This window comes from Ochlerotatus camptorhynchus, unplaced genomic scaffold (genome assembly GCF_037179485.1).
Source record: "Ochlerotatus camptorhynchus isolate MF236.1 unplaced genomic scaffold, CSIRO-AGI_Acam_v1.1 ptg000129l, whole genome shotgun sequence".
In the NCBI taxonomy this organism is placed as follows: Eukaryota; Metazoa; Arthropoda; class Insecta; order Diptera; family Culicidae; genus Ochlerotatus; species Ochlerotatus camptorhynchus.
In genome coordinates, this window is record NW_027040619.1 from 1,323,466 (window position 1) to 1,344,798 (window position 21,333).

At 41.2% G+C, this 21,333-nt stretch overlaps 2 pseudogenes; one reads left to right on the plus strand and one right to left on the minus strand.

Moving 5' to 3' along the window:
* LOC135700140 (integrator complex subunit 6 homolog) overlaps nt 1-21,333 on the minus strand; it is a 337,494-nt pseudogene that overhangs the window by 110,279 nt on the left and 205,882 nt on the right.
* LOC135700127 (uncharacterized) lies at nt 7,819-9,232 on the plus strand (annotated as a pseudogene).

A 21,333-nucleotide genomic window follows, 5' to 3' on the forward strand; every position in this document is an offset into this window, starting at 1 on the left:
ATTCTCTGGTGACATCCAAGAAATGTTCCTGCAGCTCGGGATTCGGAGAGAGGATCGGAGTGCGCTGCTCTTCGTGTTTCGCAACTCACCGTCCCAGTCTATGATTACGATGGTATCGGACGTTGCGATCTTCGGAGCGACTTGTTCTCCAGCCCAATCGCAGTATGTCAAGAACCTAAATGCAGCGGAGAACGAGAAGGAACATCCAAGAGCGGCGGCAGCAATCAAGAACAGACACTACGTTGACGATTACTTGGACAGCGTAAACACGGAGGAAGAAGCAATCGAGCTAGCTCTGGATGTGGCGGAAGTCCATCGGAAGGCAGGTTTCCACATTCGCAACTGGGTGTCAAATAGGCCCAAGGTGCTAGAGGCTTTAGGAGAGGTTAACCCAGCTACAGTCAAGAATCTCGCGATGAATAATCAGAGTGGATTTGAGCGGCTACTCGGGATATCTTGGCTGCCGGGCGAAGATGTGTTCTGCTTTTCACTTAGCCTACAAGGAGATCTTCAAGGACTGGTGGAAGGCACGATCGCACCAACCAAGCGAATGATACTAAGCTTCGTTATGAAAATCTACAATCCGTTGGGACTGGTAGGATCGCTGATTGTCCAGGGGAAGATCCTCATCCAAGAAGTCTGGAGAGCCAAAGTGGATTGAGACCAGCAGATACCGGAGGATATTTTCAAGTCATGGAAACTCTGGTTACAGGCGCTGAAAGAATTGGACAACGTGAGAATTCCTCGTTGCTACTTTCCGGGGTACGATGCCAACTGTTATGATTCTCTAGAGCTGCACATATTCGTTGATGGCAGTGCACAAGCATACTCCGCCGTCGCTTACTTCCGAGTTCAGGACCAGGGATGGATACGGTGTGCTCTAGTTGCTTCAAAAACTAAAGTTGCTCCTCTGCAATTACTATCAATCCCACGCATAGAATTACAGGCAGCAGTTCTCGGGGTGCGTCTTCGAAAAACTATTAAAGAAGGTCATTCCATCCAAGTGAAGCGCACATACTTTTGGAGTGACTCCAGTACGGTTATCTCGTGGATCAGATCGCACACTCGTCGGTATCGGCCGTATGTTGCCTTCCGAGTCAACGAATTTCTCAATCATTCGAGGGTCGAGGAATGGCGATGGCTGGGAACAAGGATCAATGTCGCCGATGAAGCTACGAAGTGTAAAAAGGGCCGAACTGTAAGCCAGACAGTCGGTGGATGTGTGGACCTGCGTTTCTCTACGATAAGAAGAGTGAGTGGCCGAGCAGCGAATACGAAGTACCGGAAGTAACAACTGAAGAATTACGATCAGCATACATCTGCAGTCACTTCCTAACAGTTCCGATCATTGAGGTGGAACGATTTTCCAAATACGAGCGGCTGTTGCGGAGCGTAGCATACGTTTACCGCTTCCAAGAGAACAGTTCGCGACGAGCCAGAAGTACACAGCACGGAGCGGCGGAAGAGTTAAGCAGTGAAGAATTGCAGAAAGCAGAGCGGAGCCTGTGGAGACTTGCGCAATCGGAATGCTTTCCAGACGAGGTAGCTACTCTGAAAGGGAACGTACAATTGAAGCAAGAACTGCAGAAGGCGTTGGATAGAAGCAGTTGTATAGCAAAGCTATCTCCTCTACTCGACGAGCACGGAGTTCTACGCGTAGATAGCCGCATCGCGGCTGCCGATTTTGTAGCGTACTATACCAGATACCCTATCATTCTGCCGCGAGGACATCGGATTACAAACCTATTGCTAGATTGGTTTCACCGCAAATTTCGCCACGCTAACAATGAGACGATTGTAAATGAGGTACGTCAGCGTTTCAACATTGCAAAGCTGAGAACACAAGTACGGTCTGCAGCACTCCGATGTCAGTGGTGTCGCGTGTATAAAGCGAAACTAGCAACACCAAAGATGGGTCAACTACCTCGGGTTCGGATTACACCATTTCTACGGCCGTTCACATTTGTAGGGATAGATTATTTTGGACCCTACTTCGTGAAGGTAAGGCGAAGCTCCGTCAAGCGCTGGGTGGCGATTTTCACGTGTCTAACCGTTCGAGCAATACACCTGGAGCTGGTCTTCAGCCTAACAACTGATGCGTGTAAGAAGGCCATTCGACGATTCATCGCGCGAAGAGGAGCACCACAAGAGGTGTATACGGACAATGGAACGAACTTCTGCGGCGCTAGCAGGGAGCTGGCAACAGAGCTGCGGGAAATCAACGTAACGATGAGTAGCTGTTTTACGGTTGCCAACACTAAGTGGTATTTCAATCCACCCTCTGCGCCCCACATGGGTGGGTGCTGGGAGCGCATGGTGCGGTCCGTGAAGACTGCACTGGGATCATTGCCAACGTCACGGAAGCTGGACGACGAGTCTTTCATAACCCTCTTAGCCGAAGCAGAGCATATGGTGAACTCACGGCCATTAACGTTCGTGCCACTAGACAACGAAGAGCAGGAGTCGTTGACTCCGAACCACTTTCTTATGCTGAGTTCGAGTGGAGTTCGACAGCTGGTCAAAGCTCCCGTGGACCAAAGGAAAGCTGTATTGGGAAGCTGGGCGCTGCTGCAGCACATGCTTGACGAGTTTTGGTGTCGTTGGATCGTCGAATACTTACCAATCATCTCTCGGCGAACTAAATGGTTCCAAGACCTCACACCGATCAACGAGAAAGCACTAGTAATGATAGCAGACGAAGGGGTCCGAAACCGGTGGCTACGGGGTCGCGTGATTCGCACCTATACAGGCAAAGATGGAGTAGTGCGCAGCGCAGCTGTGGAGACATCTAGTGGAGTTTTGAGAAGACCAGTTTGTAAACTCGCTGTTCTCGAAGTTCATGGAGATGCTGAAGTAGAAGCAGAGACTAGCAGAGATGGTGACGTCGAAGCAGTGTTCGAGCGACACGAGGGGGAGAATGTTCCAACGAGTGGATCTATCTAACGACCCCTCGTACAATTTGGATGTTGTGGAAGATGAATTGGGAGACAATGGATCGTTTTGGTGAAACGTCAGAGAGATAAGAAATAATGATTTGTCATTGTATAGTGTTTTGAAGCAGAAGTAAAAAGTGAATTAAAATTTATATTTTCTCTTAATTAGTTAGTAACAATTAGATTTAATTACAGGTATTTGCTTAACATAATGATTTGCTATTGAAAATGTGAATTAATACTAAGTACGAGACAGATTGTAAGTAGATATGATGAAACCAAAATAACCTAAAACTAACTAAATAATAAACATTGCAGCTTTGAGCTATCGCACTACAAAAAAAGGACAATTTGCTTCAAAGAGCTCGGAAAAGAAAGTTATCGCAACAATTTAATGATGTTCCAAGAACTTTAGTAAATATCCGAAACGTTCAGAGAAGTTTCATAAACTTCAGCAAAGTTCCAAGAACTAGTGGAAAGTTCAGAACTTTATCTATGTTCTATTTGTCTCTAAAAACCTCTCAGAACTTTCACTAACTCTCCAAAGCTCTCTGAACCTATTCAAAGTTAGTTTAACAGTTTTGAAGTATGTAGAACACTTTAAAGATCCTCGAAATTCGCTTAACCTGTCTATAGCTCGTCATACCTTTCAAAAGTTATTCAGTTTTCGAAGCTTCTTATTCTTCTCATTCGCTTCCTAATCATTTCAAAGTTTCTTTGGAAGTTCAGAGAACTTCAGAAAAGCTCAGAGAGCTTCATAGAAGTTTAGTAAACTTCAGCAAATTTTAGAACCTGCAAATTTGAAATAAATTTCCTGAATCTCAATAGAAGTTCTGGTAAATTCAGGGCACTCCAGAAAATAATAGGAAAGCTTCGAGCCCTTTACATTAATTTAGAATACTTCAAAGATGTTCCAAGAAACTTAATGAATATTCAAAGCGTTCAGAGAAGTTTCATAAACTCAAGGAAAGTTCCAAGAACTACAAAAAAGTTCCGAACTTTGAGGAAGATTAAAGATCCGTAAGTTTGGTTCCGAGAAATTCAATTCAGTTCTATGATCTTTTGGAATTTTTTGTGATCTTCACGACAGTTTCATTAATTTCAAGAAAATTTCCTGAACTTTACAAGACCTTCAAGAAACTTCATAAAACTTCAGGTAACATTCAGTTGTTCAGGATATCACAAAATTTTTGCTCGTGGACAGTTGTTCAACATGTTTTCACTACGTAGCGCTAAAAGTGGTAGAAATCAAGGGGTAGGTCGCTCCGCACACCAATCTTGGGTCATCTGTTTTGTCAGTGTGCTACAAGTGTGCCGCAGGTGTGTCGATTGTGCCGGTCATAGAGCAAGCTGCGATTGTTTGTAAAATAGTCATCCTGGCAACCCGGTATTTCTGACACCTTGAATGTTTTGGTTTAAAATCGGATTGAGGATGACGCGAGAAGTGGCTGGAGTGCGAAATTTTGATTTTTTGTGTTCATAGATAATAAAAGTCCTGTGTTTTAGGGATTTATAATGACCTCAAAAGCAGACCAAAAACCTACACTGATAAAATTTCAATGATTGTTTTTATATGTCCCACACATGAATGTTATGTGTCGGACACAAACTTAATAAGTGTACACATAAAACCCACACATACTATTCATTTGACTCATAAATTTCATGTGTGCTTCTGAGTGGATTATTTTCATGTGTGGTCGCATGAAAATCATGTGGAATTTTACATAGAAATTCGTCAATAAAAATGTGTGGAATTCTATTAGTGTAGCCTTTCGTGGTATGAAAGCAACGGTCTATCAGTAGCCGGAAAGAGTTGGACCGTTGGGAAACATTGTTGGAGATCGATTATAGAGGATGATGAATAGACTTCTGTAGTTCGTTTTGTGTGAGTTGCAGCATTATTTGTTTAAGGGTACTAATGGGGTCTAAACAATCCAATGCCTACGAGATTGTGCCGAAGGTGTGCCGATGGATGTGCTCAAGCTGTGCTGAGTGACTTACCCCTTGGGTAGAAATACTGTTCTCATCAAGTTCGAAATATTCCAAATCACTTCCTTTTGAAGAGCGATTCGAACGCAGGTTAATAACTATTTCTAAATTTGAGAAAACTTTGAATGATTCTTACTAATTTATTTGATGGTATCTTCCCATGCTACTAACAGCAATATTTTGACAGCTGATGCGCCTTAGCAACAACAAAAATGAATTCAAAATTACTGCCACATAACGCACAGTGGCGTGCAATAATGTGAAGAGCTAGCGAGAGTTTTGAGTTTTCCTATTTTGGCCAGCTGTTCGGCCTTAATATTCTTCTGTGCAGTCGCAGAAAAAGCGAAAAGGCATTCGACAGTCATCATTCGCTGGTTGGTACGCATCCTCATCCCATCTACCGAATGCCATTCGCTCGTTGGGATGATTTTTCTGCAGTATTTGTTCATGCCAAACAGCTCACTAGATTATTCCCAAGTAATGTCACAATTTGACTCAATTTTCCGACGGAATGACTACTTTGTAGTTGGGATGTCAGCGATCTCCCAACTGAAGAGCAACCCATTCGACAAAACCCCCAACAAGTGAATGATAACTGTTGTTGAAAATTCGTGTCTACGTGGATTGCAAGCAAATTGCTTTCGGAAAACTTTCCAATTCTCTCGTCACAATATCGAATGGCATAACTTCCGCGCTGTCTCGCTGTCAATTATCCCTTCTGTTCCATCGTAAATTGATTGTCTTTCGTTGAATATTAAATATCCCACGTGTTGGCAGTTACCAATGAAATTGGAAAGTTTTAATTGCTTTGTGACACATCCATCAAGTGCATTTGGATGAACATGAAAAAAATATGAAAAGCAACAGCAACGGACACACACACGATCATTAATTGTGTTTTCACCGCCCAAAACCGAGCAGCGTGGCTAACCTCACTCTGCCGGGGATGCGAAACAATTTACTGGCTTGCCGATTCACCGACATAAATATTTAGCATCGATTACGCATTCCGCTTTTTGTAATCTAACGCGAACCATAAATCCAAAAATGCAACTACCACTCGGATAAGCATGAATGAGGAGCGAGAGAGTGCAGGGATCCAATTAAATTTTGAATAAACTGATTTGCCTCCGCGCCCCCACCTTTGTGTTCGTTCGCTTCGCGCTGCTCCAGCAGTCAAGGCTTGCTTTGTTCCTCGGTAGCAACCTAAAAGAGGATCGGGTTTCATTTTTTTTTGTGTGTCATCTTTTTGACGTTATACCGTTATCAAGCACTCAATTTAGGAGCATCAGCTCGTGCTCGCGGTGACTGACAACCCTTTTAGCGTCCGTCGCCATTGCAACGACATCAGGGAAGGGAGACGCCGGGTTATTTATAATTCGATATGTTCGTGCGTCTTCACAGGCCACGGTACAGTGAGGCGGATGGTCGTGAAATTGCTGTTGATAAACTGGTAAGCTCTAACGACAACAACAACAGCCGAATTGGATTACGCTCCCTTACGGGGAATCCGAAGCGACGGGCGTGATCCGGAGTGAGATTCCAAGAATGCAATGAGGTTGGTTTATTTTTATGTAGGAAGTTTTTTTTTTCGATTGGGGCGTAAAAAAAGCTGTTACATGTTATGTGCTTTGTTGGAAATTCCAGTTCTGTGGAAGCCGAGCCTATCTTGATACACTGCTGAGGTGGAGATTGCTTCCAGGAATATTAATTCGGTACTTTCATTCAAGCCGTAAGCATCTGAACATTATCGTTCAAATTGGCTGATTTAATCTATAGTTCTGGTTGATTCGTAAAACAATGTATGGGGCAAACTATACGGCAGATTTCACACCCTATTAGACACCTGCGCTAAAACTAAGTATACAGTAATATTTTCTCACTGGTCTTAAAATTCAAATATTGAACTTTTTAAAGATTTCAAGAGCTCGAATTCATAAGTAAAGCTTGCCAATGCGGGGCCCTCTTTAGCTCAGTCGGTAAAGGCGCAGCTGTAAAGCAATACCATGCAGTAGGCGGATGGGTTCGATTCCCGGTTCCGGTATAATTGTACTCAGGGCTCTACATTTTCGAAGCTCTAAAATGAACTCGAGTTTTGTTTCTTTCATACAACGTGTTTAACGCATCATTTTTATAACGCCTAGCTAGACTATCAGCACGAAACGAAAGTGAAAAAGAAGCACGCTTAGAACGAAAGGCTGGCTGTGGATTTTCTCGTCGTTGCTTTTATGACTTTCAATTCCTTTCACTGTCACTCTGTCAATTTGTTTAATTGTTTTTTAAGGCTGTGAACCATTTGCCGAGTTAAATTTAACTCGTGGTTAAAAGTGACATTTCGAAAGTTATTTTCCATGTTCGAAAATCCCTGTGCTGTCGATCGACCGGTTTTCGAGAACAACTTAGCCAAGGTTGTCAAAATTTAACTTCTTGTCTGTCAGAAGTAACCACGATCCGAGATAACTTTCCATCTGTCAAATTTTAACCAAAAGTTAAAATAATCTACCAAATGCTTCAGAGCCTAAGATAAATATGTGGATGGATAAATGGATAAATTAAACATATTGCACCATTTACACCCATTTAGACTCAACCAGAATTCATTATTTTCAGTTGTCACAGTCGAATCCCGCACACGATTTCGCAGTCCGTACAACATACTTAAAGATAAAGGTTAGCTGATATTTCTATACAAAGTGCCATTTTGAACACCTTCATTTTTGTGAACCTTGCAGTACCTGTCAGCTGCTCAATCGAGAGCGAGAGCCAACAACATATGGTTTGTTTTTGTTTACAGTTTAAAATTGATAAGAAGCACTGTTCTGGAAATCTGTTGTTATTTCAAAGGCATGTCATTCCTCCAGTTAAACGGTAAGGAAACATAAATCTTGAAAACTCCAAAGAAGAATTTGAAACCTTTAATTTAAATTTTTAATTTGCAGATAAATATCCAAACATGGAAGATCCCTCCGGTGATTTTGATCCTGTAGAACTTGAGGAGGAAGCCAGATATCCAGAGGAAAGATTGATGGATTCTGATGAGCTTTCGGAAGAGTATGATGGTGCAATGGAACTGGAAACGGAAGCAAATGTTTGTTGCCACCGATGCCAAATCATTGAATGATCCTGCAAAACTCGATGCTTCCATTGATGAAGATGATGCATCGTCCCTGTTTTTGGTGAGTCTGATTGTGTCACTGCGTGATTTTAAAGGCCACTTGGTTGATTTGTGCAAACAGTGTCCAAGAGTTCCGGCACAGTTTTTGGGAGCAATCCCAAAAAGCACCTCGTTCGACGCGTCATAACAGTGTGTGACGATGGAGGCAATATCACCTATACCTGGGAACCGAAAGGCAATGATTGAGGAAACTGACTTTGTCCATTATGCACTGTTTTATGATAAGCAGAACCGAAGAACCATAACGGTGGACAAATTGACAACAAATATTCTTCAATACTGGACAACGAAGAGTACTGTTGAACTTTTGCTGCACAGATACTTCCTGATTGTGAACTCGAAGACAGCGTGGAAGAAAGTGGAAAAAGCTCTAATGCGTCAGAAGCATGGTCATATTTGGAACGGTCATGACATTGCTTGGAGTACTGCACCAGCTCATCAGCAAGAAGCTCTGAAAAATGAATCAACACCACCGGCTAGCTGTTTGGACCTACTTTCAATGAGAGAAAATGAACAAATGTGACGAATCAGACGAGAATATCGTGTAGCTCAAAACGTAAACGATGGCTATCAGTCGGAGGTTAGGAACGTTATGGACAAGCTTTTTTTTCCCTTGATTTGTTTTCCGTCGATCTTGTTTTCCGTGCTGAGCACCAATGCTACCACCGACGCCAGGGAGGCAGCTTCCACACCTGGACCCTACCAATCGACCCATCAACTCATGAACCGGGGTCCAATGGCTGTACTTCTCTTCCGAAGGAAGGCGTGATCAGAGATGTTATGCCTCAGAACATCCCGGCGGCGCCGACTGAGATTGAACCCAGGCCTACTGGGGTGAGAGGTAATCACGCTTACCACTACACCAGCGGCGCCGCTGAACAACGAGCTTTGAAACTTGCTATGTTGATAAGGCACATCGAAAACTTGGTTTTGAGAAGTCAAATTGGAGAATCGTTCATCAGTTCTGCTGAATCAGCCTTAGATGCACGTGAGAGCGAGTCTTCGGCATTCATTGCATCTAGCGTCAAGGAAGCCAAGGACGTTGACCACATCTAAAGTTAAATGGTAAGAAAATGTGCCCAAGAATTTGAATTTGTTGTGCAAGATCCGAAAATAACATAAATAAAACAACATGAAGCGAGTTAATTAACAGTCGTTTGACGTGGGATCAAATTTTCAACCTTTGAGGTAACCACATTTTTTGAACAAATTGTTCCTATTGTATGTAGTTTGAAAAATGTTTAATAATTTTTGCTACCGTGAACTTCAGTTTTGTTTTGCCGTTTTCATCGTACTCTCGCTGGAGGCGCTTTTTGCACAATCCGAACAGCACTTCGATCGGGTTCATGTGATGACAGTAAGCAGGTAGAAAAATCAGATGAATACCCAGCATCCTGAAATAGTACTAGGATCCACATGGAATGGAATCCTGGATAATGTTGTACGTGTCCACTGGTGAGTGCAAATCGCTTACAGCAGTCAAAAAATTTCGATCTCGTGAACGTTCCTTCTGTGTGGCATACTTCCACCATACCTTCCGAGGTTTTCTGACGAACTCACCTTTGAAAAGGAGTCGTTTCTCTCGAGCACCAAATCCTTTCGTTCGCAGCATAGCTTTATTGTCAAAGCTGACTTCGACTAGGAAGAGAAGATTGTGGTAGTCCCACTCGAAAGCTGACATTTCATGATAATATCTGAGAACATCATCCTCCTTTATCTGCATAGCTCTGCGTTCAATAGCTTTCCACGCCATTCTCTCGTGATGAAGGATTCTACAAATCGATGACACGGAGATGGTTGTATGGAAGTGTTTCAGAAAAAGACTTGCTTCTCCATCCAGCAAGGTAGTCGGTTTATCATGATACAACTGAACTAGCCAACGACATTTTTCGGCATCAAATTTTTGTGCTGTTCCAGCATATGCTGTTCAGTTGATGTATCTATCATCCTCGTATCGCTTTATCCAGTTAGAAATCGTTAGTTTTGTTTTTCTTGTAAATTTTGGCGAGTTGAGTTCTGCTAAGACCTAAAAAGGAATAGCCATGCAACACATGAAAGACTGTGTTAGTCGAAGCTCGCCGATTCTTCACTTCTGCTATGATATTGGTCATGCCGGACTTCACTACAAAAATTGGGAATAAATATCAAATAAATATTACGAAAGCACACGCATTTATATTACACAGGTTTACCAAAAATCGTTTTTACACAAACAAATTCCTCAGTCGAACGGAACGTTACAGATCTGTCACTTTGACAGCGCGAAATTCGAAAAAGGGCAGTGCACGATTATTACAGAAATCTAAGCAGTCCTGACAAAGGCAATATTACGTGTAATCTTCAAGTGTTTTATAACGTGAGAAATGCGTTAAATCAAGCATAACTTTTCAAAAGGACGTAAGTCTCAAAAATAAACAAATCGATATTTTGCATCTAACCGAATATAAAATACATGCTTTTCCTACGAGTTAATGAAAAACAAGGTTTGAAATTGTAATGCATTATGGAAAATATATTTAATGAACGCCCTATGTGACCTTCTTTCATTGTTTTTTAAAATGGTGTTGATACACCCTTCTATTGTCAACATGACTTAACTGTTGAAATTTGATGATAACACAAAAACTGCAGATACGCTCACAGTGATGCGTCGTATGTGAAAAAACAAAGCAACCACTATCAATCAGAAAATGCGTCAAGTTTGTATGTTTGTTTTTGTATTTGCGGGAGCAACATGTTTATTATTTCCAAAGTATTCTAATAAAATTGCACTTTAATCTTGACTTTAATATTGAACTTCACATACCAATCTGACCAGCGCTTTCTTAATACAAAAAATACAAAACGTATAACATCTGACAGCAGATAATGCGGTGACCCTCTCATCTCCGCTTTTAACATCGATATTATTTCACAACTCTGGGTAGTTATGTAAATAAACCAACCAACCGACAATTCCTCAATGATTTTCGAGCTGCCGATGTATCTTCACTGCAAAACAAAAACCGGTGTATCTGATTTGACGTATGTGAAAACCCTTCTGTCAAATAGAAGAATCATGCAGGGTGTATGTAACAATCAAGGTGTGATACCGACGAATCAATCAGGGTGTATGTGAGTAGTACACAAGTTAAAGGTGTATGATTTTGTTTTATCAAAAGTCTTGTTCGTGTTTGCAAAACTCGACATTTTTCACAATTCTCTTAAACGCTATCCCTGTATCCAACTAATAGCACAAACATATTTAAAAAAATAGCATTAACTTTTAAATAGCATTTAATAATCTCACATAGACATTGCTATCCAATGTTTCTAATTTCCTATCCAATGTTACATACGTCCTTTTGAAAAGTTATGCTTGACTTGTGCATTTCACAAACGTAAGAGAAGTCTATTGTTACGTTTGCAACCGCTCGGCGAACCCCTTGAAGAAATGTGTAATATTGTTGTGTGTTGGTTTGTCGTTCTTCGGGGTTTTCTCTATCACGCCCGTGCTGTCAATGATCACAGTCATAATGGATCAGTGAAAGCAGGCGACGGCACGGGCGCATTGGAAGAGCAAATCGCTCTGTTGGCATAGGAATAGCGAGAAAACAACCAAGTTGTAAGTACTGTAATATATTGTATTTTGATGTGTATTTTAATTATATAAATATTACAGCTTTGTAGCATGTGGCAAACATATTAACTAAGCGTTTCATTTGCCCTGCTGGAAGATTGGTGCCCGCTATTGTTTTCAATGACAATAAAGTTTACGAGCGGATTTGGACCTGTTTCATACGACCGGGAGGTGTATGCTGGTCAAAAATACCTTACCAAATTGATTTTCTACGCAAGTGATGTTAATTTCACGAATAAACATTAGGGGTGGTCTTCAACTATTTTGTATGTATTACATACTTCTGCGTGAAGTTAACGATTTACATAGTTGAAGATGCTAATTTCAAAGAACAGACTGAAATGGTAATTTTTATACGATAGATGAGTGGATGAAAGTATAGAGTTGATGTTGATAGTTCTGTTAGAGTATGGAAGTGTGGAAATTGTATATAGAGCAAATCGGCGAAATGGCGTTCGGGGGAAGTGACATTCTGGGAAACGTAGCAAAATCAGACGGAAACCTTCTATCTAGTACATATGTTAAGAGCAGACAATCAATATTTAATGGCACATTAGCACCGCCTGATGAGTTCGTTTTGAGCTAAGCTCCTTACCATAAAATAGCTCTTGATCATCTGAAAAACTTTGCCAAAGACGGGAACCTTCTATCTACACACTTAGAAATGATCACCGACTTCGGTAATTTTTACCGAACTTTCAACAGCTGAACTGTTCGGTAAAATTCAGGCATTTTAATTCATTGGATCTAAAGCATCAACATAGGGAAAACTTCACCGCAATGGCAAGACTCGATTATTTAAAAAAGGCTAAATAAGGCTTTAAACTAAGTTTTTAAATCAAAATTTAGTGAAACAGCTTAAAAATCAGGGACATCGTTTTACCGAACGTGCAGTTGTTGAAAAATAACCGAAGTCGGTGTTTTTTTAAGTGTGTAGACAGATGGCAAACAATTAAAAATGAATGTCATACTAGCGCTGTCTGATGTGTGAATTCTGAACTAAACTTATGACCTTACGATAGGTCTTGTCCATCTGAACAACTTTACCGAAGACGGTAAACTTATATCCAGTACATTTGATAGGTTAGGGCAAACAATTCAGAATGAATGTCACACCAGCGCTGTCTTGTGAGTGAATAAGTCTCGAGCATCTGAACAACTTTGCTCAAAACGGAAACCATCCATCTAAGCAAGGCCTGTAGATAGCGATGCAGAAGAATTCCGGAATGAAATCAACTTATTTTACACTTGTAGTAAAAGTCTACTCCAACTCAACGTAAAAACAAATGTAACGCAATAGTATTTAGCAGAAAACTTTTTATCATTTCCTTTATTTATTTAACGTCGGTCTCTGTTCCGCAATCTAGTGCCAATCACCGACGGACTTCCATTGCCATTGACGTCAATCGAATGTGCAGGAAGGCAGCTTCCAAATTTCTGTTTAATTTGTATGGGAGCCCCCCTTTACATAAAGGGAAGGGGTCTCGAACCATCATAAGAACCTTTCCCTGCCCAAAAAACCCCTGCATACAAATTTTCACGCCGATCGGTTTAGTAGTTTCCGAGTCCATAAGGGTCAGACAGACAGACAGAAATTAATTTTTGTATTGTAAGGTATTTGACAGTTTATTTTTGAACCGACGGCCGCCATCTTGGATTCCAAAATTGCGTCTGGCATAGATTTCCAGCCTCTCTACACATCATCCCTATTCCGTTTCGTGTCTTCACATTGCACAGCCACAACTTATATGGACAAGCTTTCCAGACATAACATATTAAGGATGTTCATGTGCACACTTGCGCCGCGTAGTGACAGAGTTCTTAAATATTATGACCACCATTCGAAAGGACTTGGTCATCTGACTAATTTTACTCAAGACAGCAACGTTCTATATGGCCAGGTTCTCGAGATACAGTTTATATAGGAAGTTCACATGCACACTAGCGCTGCGTAGTGAGTGAGTTCTGAACAAATATGAACACCATACAGAAGGACATGATCACCAGAACAACTTTGCTGAAGACAGTAACTTTCTATATGGCCAGGATCACGAAATATTCTATGTTGGACCTATGATCCATATATTATAGCGCCCGTCTTATGTTACATAAAAGTGAAGCGCCTCTAGCGGCGTAGTTCTCTGAAACCTGAATCCAATGACACAGGCTTGTTGGTCTATCCCGGTGCAACAACTTTGTCGAAAACAGTAAAGCTCTATATATAGAAACAAATGAGATAATCCACCAGAGCCCCTGTTAGTGAAAATCCCATAGGCTGTGGGTATCCTTATTCGTGGATAGCTCGGCAATAAGGCATACCGACAATAAGGAATCTGGCAATAAGGATTCCTGACTGTATATAGATTACAAACGTAAGACCAATTCTGGAAGATTGTACCCTAGTATGGAATCCGTATATTGTCATACACGAGAAGCGCATAGAATCCATTGAAAGTCAATTCCTTTTATATGCCCTTAGCATATGAAGCATTCCTCTTAAAGAAATCTAGTCAACGCACAGTGGTGCGAAAGGCCAAATCCAGAAACTTTTTTCATTAGCACTTTTCACCATTGGCGTAGCTAGAAAATTTATCTGGAGGGGGCCTGTTGATTTCTTTTTTATTTTGCTAAACTACGGTTAAATAAAAACTCGCGAAGATACTTGTTTTTGGGTTCATTTTTCTGTGACGAATAATAAGGCATTGGGGTGTACTTTTATTTTATTGGTGAAACCATAAATTTAATTATATTTATTTCATAGCATTGATTGGGGCCTCGATAGGGGGAGCCTTAAAAGCTTACTGAATTTGATCGGTTGTCCATGCTTTTTTGTAATGAAATCACATAGCGTCCGGATGTCATAAATATAATCATCTCAAACTTAAGAAAATGCTCAGAGTTAGGTAATTACATGCATTTTGTATTTGTATTTTGTTTTGTATTTTTCATTCCGCTAACAACGTAATTTCAATACTTCATTTTCTATAGAAGTGTAAACAAACCACTGTTAAAGATTTTCGATTCCCAACACTACTGTGTTACCTGACTTATAACGAATATACGTTATATACGAGTACCCCGAATACAACGTACGACTCGTCTAATTTTGCATAGCATTTGCAATGTAAAATTAGACGAACTATACGTTGTATTCGGGGTACTCGTATACAACGTATATTCGTTATAAGTTAGGTAACACAGTAGAGGCGTGCTAGCCACGTGCGTACCAATTTACTTTTAGTCAGCCTTTAACATGAAATAGTGCATATGTTATAAAATATGTTTTTTTTTAAACTATTAAAACATATTAAATTTATAGAAATAATCTAAAATTGCTGTCCTTCCAGCAAAATGATTCACTTTCAGTTTTGCAGGGCAAACAGTAAACATTGTTAATTTAACAGTTAAGTGCTGTCAAATTGGCACTGGATCAATTTGCTGGTTGTCCAGCAAAAACGCTTTGCTGGACTTTCAGCTTGGCAATAAAATATTGCTGGTTTTAAGCGATAAAAAATGGGTGTGTTTACATTGAGGAGGGCGTAACATCTAAATCGACATTCTAGATGCTCGAGAAATCTCACACCAGTGAATCAATCTACAAAAAATCTTCTTTCATTTCTCGCATCTATTTGCAGGAAATCTCCAGAATCGTCATCAATCTTCAATATATCGATGCAGCGTGCGCGCAGCTAAACATAGCAAAACAAAATCTTTCCTGCATCACCCCCATCGGTTTACAATGGTTGATTGCTTTCCAAAGATCATTGGATGTAATCTCTGGTTTCTGAGAAAATCTTGTGTTTAAGAACCTGCTTCACTTCTCATCCCCAGATATCGCATTCCGAACGTGGTCTTCATCAAGATAAAAGAATTCGATTCGGAGGTCAATCCGATCGCCTATCGTCATGAGGCGTTCAACCTTCGAGCTTCGGACGTTACCACCTAGCAATCGATATCCCACTGGTTCTTAGAGCACTGTCGATGAATCATCCGATCGAGGTCGGATTCAGAAGCTGCTCAAGTACAATGTACTAAACGCATTGAAACACCGCAAGCTTTATCAGATTAGTGGCGCTGTGTAGATAATACCACCGAATATGAGGACAGCGCGTTGGACTTATTGGACTATGGTGGGAACGTGTCCGTGAGATTTGGTGAAGAGCTTTGACTAACGAAAGTCCCGGTCGGTAAGCAGGATTTCTACAACGTATGTGATCAACTAGGCAGTTAGTTCTTCTTTGGTTAGACTGCGTTTGTGCGAGTTCGCCCTAATCAACATTCGGTACGGAGAGTTGCGATTTAGCGTAACTTTCATACTATTTAGATTTCAATAAATTTCGAGCGTACCAAACGTCGCGCGTATTAGAGCATCTCCACCGTTGAAACTTTCTGTGCTCATTTTGTACTACAATTCAGAGACGATATTTCATTGTTACCGGCGGGTAACATTGCTGACTTAAAATTTAAATGACACGGAAGAGTAAGAATGTTTATATTAGGGAATTGATTTATTCCGATTTGCAACGGCAAGTTTGAATAGGCGGGCGGCTGGGATCAGAAGAGTTGCCGAACTAATCAGTGAGTGCTAGTGGTGAGTGGATGGAATCCAATGAAACTGAATGAAGTTGGGGCGGAAACTCTATCAGGGTAGATCCAGTGAGCGCATGATGAGAGCAGAGAACGACGACGGAGCGAAGGCAGTCGGGATCCAGCTACAGAAAGGAGATCACGGAGTGAATTTTGTTGGTGGAGTTTACGGAAGAAGAGTGCAAGTCAGCAGTTTTTGCCCACCTCGACGTCGTGGTCTCGCCTTCCCGCGAACGGTCTTGTGAAAAGCTTTGTTGGATGACCTTCCGTGCCTGCTTTGCCAAGCGACATCTATCGCGTCGGTCACGCTAACGAGCACCTACGCTGCCGGGGATCCGGCCCGCTTCTGGCCCTAGGCGACCAGTCATTACACATACACATCAGCCTCCGTCGCCACCGCCATTGTCTTGGCTAATACTTTTGTCAAGCCCTGTCCAGTGGCGCCCCCGCCAGCCAGCCGCCACAATATCACGCCGTGGTCGGAGCCACCGCCTTTGTGTTCTCTTCAGGATCTCAGTGGTTCCGGATTATAAGAAGTCTTATATCATAAGAGACGCGCGGAGAGGATAAAAGTAAAGCTGGTTGCACGGCCAACTATGTTATTCTATCTGCAAGGTTTGGCAAATCCACAATTTTGTGTTGTGACTTTTAATTTGAGTGACTGTGGTCTGCTTCAGCATCACGGTCAAACGAATACTTTTTTGACCGTTTCGGTACTAATTAAAATTCGCTTAAAATCCATTGAAATCCACGGCAGGCTTCTGTGAAAATACACCGAATAAAATGTTACAAAATGTCAGTTTCTTATGGGTTCCCAAAGACAGCGTCGTCAGAGAAAAGTGGGTTCAATTCTGTTGGTTTCCTAGCGTAATTAATCTACCATATTGATAGTTGCATTGTCGTTTAGATGAAATTCGATTTTAAACTAATTTATTATATTTCAGCTACATCTCAAATACGATTTAGATTAATAGCGGAAAACTATTAGCAGCTCCGGGTGCAGTTCCTGTTTTCAAAGTATAGACTGTTCCAGAAAGTATAAACACTCCTTATTTTAACGGTCACTTTGAATATAATGAAATATTTCAACATGTTTTGGCTGCGTCCTTTTGTTTGCTAATTTCTGAATGACATAGCATCAAAAAAGTGCTTAGTTTTGTGTTTCCTGCCAAAATGTGTGGTCTTACTCCGGAACAACGAAAAAGTATCGTGCACAAATGGTGCACTGTGAGCGGACTCTCCTTGAGAAAATTGGCCAAGGAAGAGGGTGTAAGCGTCGGAGCGGTACGAACTGTGATTAAAAAATATAGAGAACAGTGTAGGTTTGAAGATGCGCCGAAGAGTGGCCGGAAATCCGGTCCTGTAAGTCCGGATATCGATAAAAAGATCAGGGATGCCTACAAACGAAAACCAGCGACTTCCGTTCGGGATGTTGCGAAAAAACTAGGGACCTCGTCGAGTAACGTCATGCGTGCCAAAGAAAGACTTGGGCTAAAAACATACCGGAAGCAGAAAAAACCCAAAACAGGCCGCGTCCATGAACCGGACCCGCAAACTCTACGATTCGTTATTGTGTCGAAATTCTGGGTGTATAATAATGGACGACGAAACGTACGTGAAACTAGATTACAAAACGCTTCCCGGACCACAATTCTATACTTTAAGCGAAGGCAAGGACATCCCCAAAACGGAGAAGGCAATTTTTACCGAAAAATTCGGTAAGAAGATTATGGTTTGGCAGGCAATATGCAAGTGTGGTAAAACATCTAGTCCGTACATCACAACGGAGACGATGAACACTCAGAAATACGTTAAGGAATGTCTCCAGAAGCGATTGTTGCCGATGATCAGGCAGCACGAAGGTCAAGTAGTATTTTGGCCTGATTTGGCGCCATGCCATTACGCAAAAAACACTTTAGAATGGTACAAAAGTCAAAATGTATGTTTCTTGCCGAAAGACATGAATCCGCCGAACTGCCAGGAGGCACGGCCAAATGAGATTTTTTTGGGCTTTAACCAAAGCAAAGCTTCGAAAATTAATAAAACTTATTAACTTATAACTTATTAATAAAAATTCAAAAAAGATTGGCGAAAAGTGGTCAAAATGGTGGGAAGTACCACCAACAATCAATATGAAACTATCGATTTGAAATTGGCTCACTACTTGACTACCCTATTGGTCCCAAGCAAATCGATTAACGTACCCCATTCTAGTCAAAATTCTAGTACTACACAATGTTTGTTTTGATTCGCTATGAAAGTTTGACAGATAAAATGAGGGGTTATTGGATTTTCCTATGTTTCGAGGGGTGAATCGATTAGCTTGGGACCGAAGATAGTACCAGAGCTGAGCCAAAAAGTAGAGCTCGTTTCTTCGGGACCTACTAGTCTTAGACCTCTATGGTACCACTGTGCAGAAGCTAATGGGTCATGTTCGAGGAAAAGTTAGGAGTCTTGGCTAAGATTAAATATGTTGATTAAACGAGAGTAAAATATCATTTGAAATACAAATACAAATATGATTTGCCAAATAAAATTATTAAAAATTAAAAAAACGTGACTTTTTTGTTATTTTTAAAGTGTGCTTATACTTTCTGGAACAGTCTATAGTTGCGGATTTGAAGGAGGGAACAGAGAATGAAATTTATGATGTTGTAAAAGATTATAATAGGCCTGACTTGATTCTTGATTTATACTTTTCATACGCAAACTTATTCATAATTATATAAATCTCAACAAATAAATTTCAACCTAAATCTTAATACTCCCCATGCATTTAGTCGTGAAGCGATCCTGTTTATGCACAAAGCTCGAATGGAACCGCGTTTGACGGTTCGATGGAACTTTTGGTTTCAATCTTCGCGCGTCTCTTATTTAACATCGTCTCTGCTACAATTGGCTGATGGATTTTTGGCGCCCGGAAAAGTTTTCAACAATTTCACGTGAGTGACGTGTGGTATTTCAGACGCGGCATTTAGAGAGATATATCTGATTATAAATGATTTATTGCCATCGTATTCCGCCAGCAACGTTTACCAAAACGTATCATGTGGCTTTACCACTGACAAGCCCCCAAACTTTTGTTAGACTTACGAGTTCTCTGCATCTCTCTTAAGGGCCCATGCATTAATTATGTCACGCTAAATCGAGGAAAAATTTACCCACTCCCCCCTATGGTCTCGTTTTTCCTATACCTAATGCATTGTTTGTCACAAATGAGTAGCCCCCCCCCCCTCTCCCCTTAGAGCGTGACATAATACATGCATCAACCCTAAGTATTCAACTAACAATCCATTCCCATTCCCAGCAGTTGCAAGGATGTGACCAGGTCAGTTATCGATTTTTGGAGATGGTAACACCAACAATCAATACGAAACTAACGATTTAAAATTGGCTCACTACTTGACTAGCCTATTGTTTCCAAGCAAATCGATTAACGTACCCCATTCTATTCGAAATTCTAGTACTACAATATGTTTGTTTTGATTCGCTATGAAAGTTTGACAGATAAAATGAGGGGCTCGTGGATTTTCCTATATTTCGAGGGGTGCATCGATTAGCTTGGAACCGAAGATAGTACCAGAACCGAGCCAAAATGTTGAGCACGTTTCTTCGGGACCTTCTGGTCTTAGAGTTACCTCTTTGGTAACACCTCCGTTTAAGAGGTCCAGATCAACCCCCAATTTCGGTCTTATGGTAACTTGTACCACCTACGAATTTGTGCAACTAGCTTAAGGCGAATGCGAATGAAATTATGGCATGATCACAACTTCTACTGGAAAATTCAGTGCTGCTTGATTGATTCCGCTTTCTGGCAGCTAGAATTGGTTCCCAAAATTCTATCCGCCTGACTATTTATATAGCGACTATAATTAAGTCGATTTCTGGGTATAGCAGGCACCCAGGTCGCGCTCACACTACAGCCGATATTACGTGGCGTAGAGTATCTTGATGTCTAACGTCATACATATGTACTACATGCATGGATTCATTAGCCTGAATTGAAAAAGCTTGTGTAATGTGACTACTTCACAAAATGAGAGTATCACTTGAGATCTAAGCAGTACACTTAATAGCCGCCCAGCTGGATGTTTCGATAATAAAGAAAACTAAACTAACCTTAATGGCCATTACTTCAATTGTTAGCAAAAATTCAATTTTCGCTCGTGTATGTGACGATATCGAGCCGGCGCCGGTGGTATAGTGGTAAGCGTGACTGCTTTCTCACCCCAATGGGTCTGGGTTCGATCGCAGCCGAGGTCGGTGGGATTTTTCTGAGGCATAAAAATTTCTGGTCACGTCTTCCTTCGGAAGGGAAGTAAAGCCGTTGGTCCCGGCCCATGTGTGTTGATGAATGGGTGCGATATCCTACGCAGGTGTGGAAGCTGCCTTCCTGCACATTCGATTGCCGTCAATGAATGGCAATCGATGTCCGTCGGTGATTGGCACTAGATTGCGGAACAGAGACCGCCGTTTAATAAAGGAAAGTGACGATATCGGTTCAATATTTTCCTCTCCCTTGTCGTGTCGTATCGAACAGAAAATCAAGCGTGTCGTGAACAAACCGAAGCAAGCGGCGCAAATTATCAAAGAAGAAAAGTGCAAAAGAAGAGCGGCCAGGGCGAGTCAATTATCCCATTTATATTCTTTCCTTATCCTCCCATTTTCCGACCGTTTTCCTCTGAAATAATTTATTTAACGAACATCATCGTCTTCATACGAAAGTATCGAACAATCCCGATCAAGTTCGATAAAAGTATAAAATTTCCTTCACCTTAGTTATATCGGTCTTCGGTGCCTTACACCAGCGAATAATCAACTTAGACTACTTGGATGTGGGATAAATAATATTTGACAGAAAAGAGCAGTTCAAAAAAGTTTTAGTTTGATTTTTTTTCTCTTATCGCATCTCGACGAGAAACTATTGATGTAAACAAAGGCAAAAACTGAAATGCAACTGTCTTTGCGATGGCTGTTACGAACTCCTTCAAGTATGCAAATGGCACATTGCGTTGCATCATTTATGG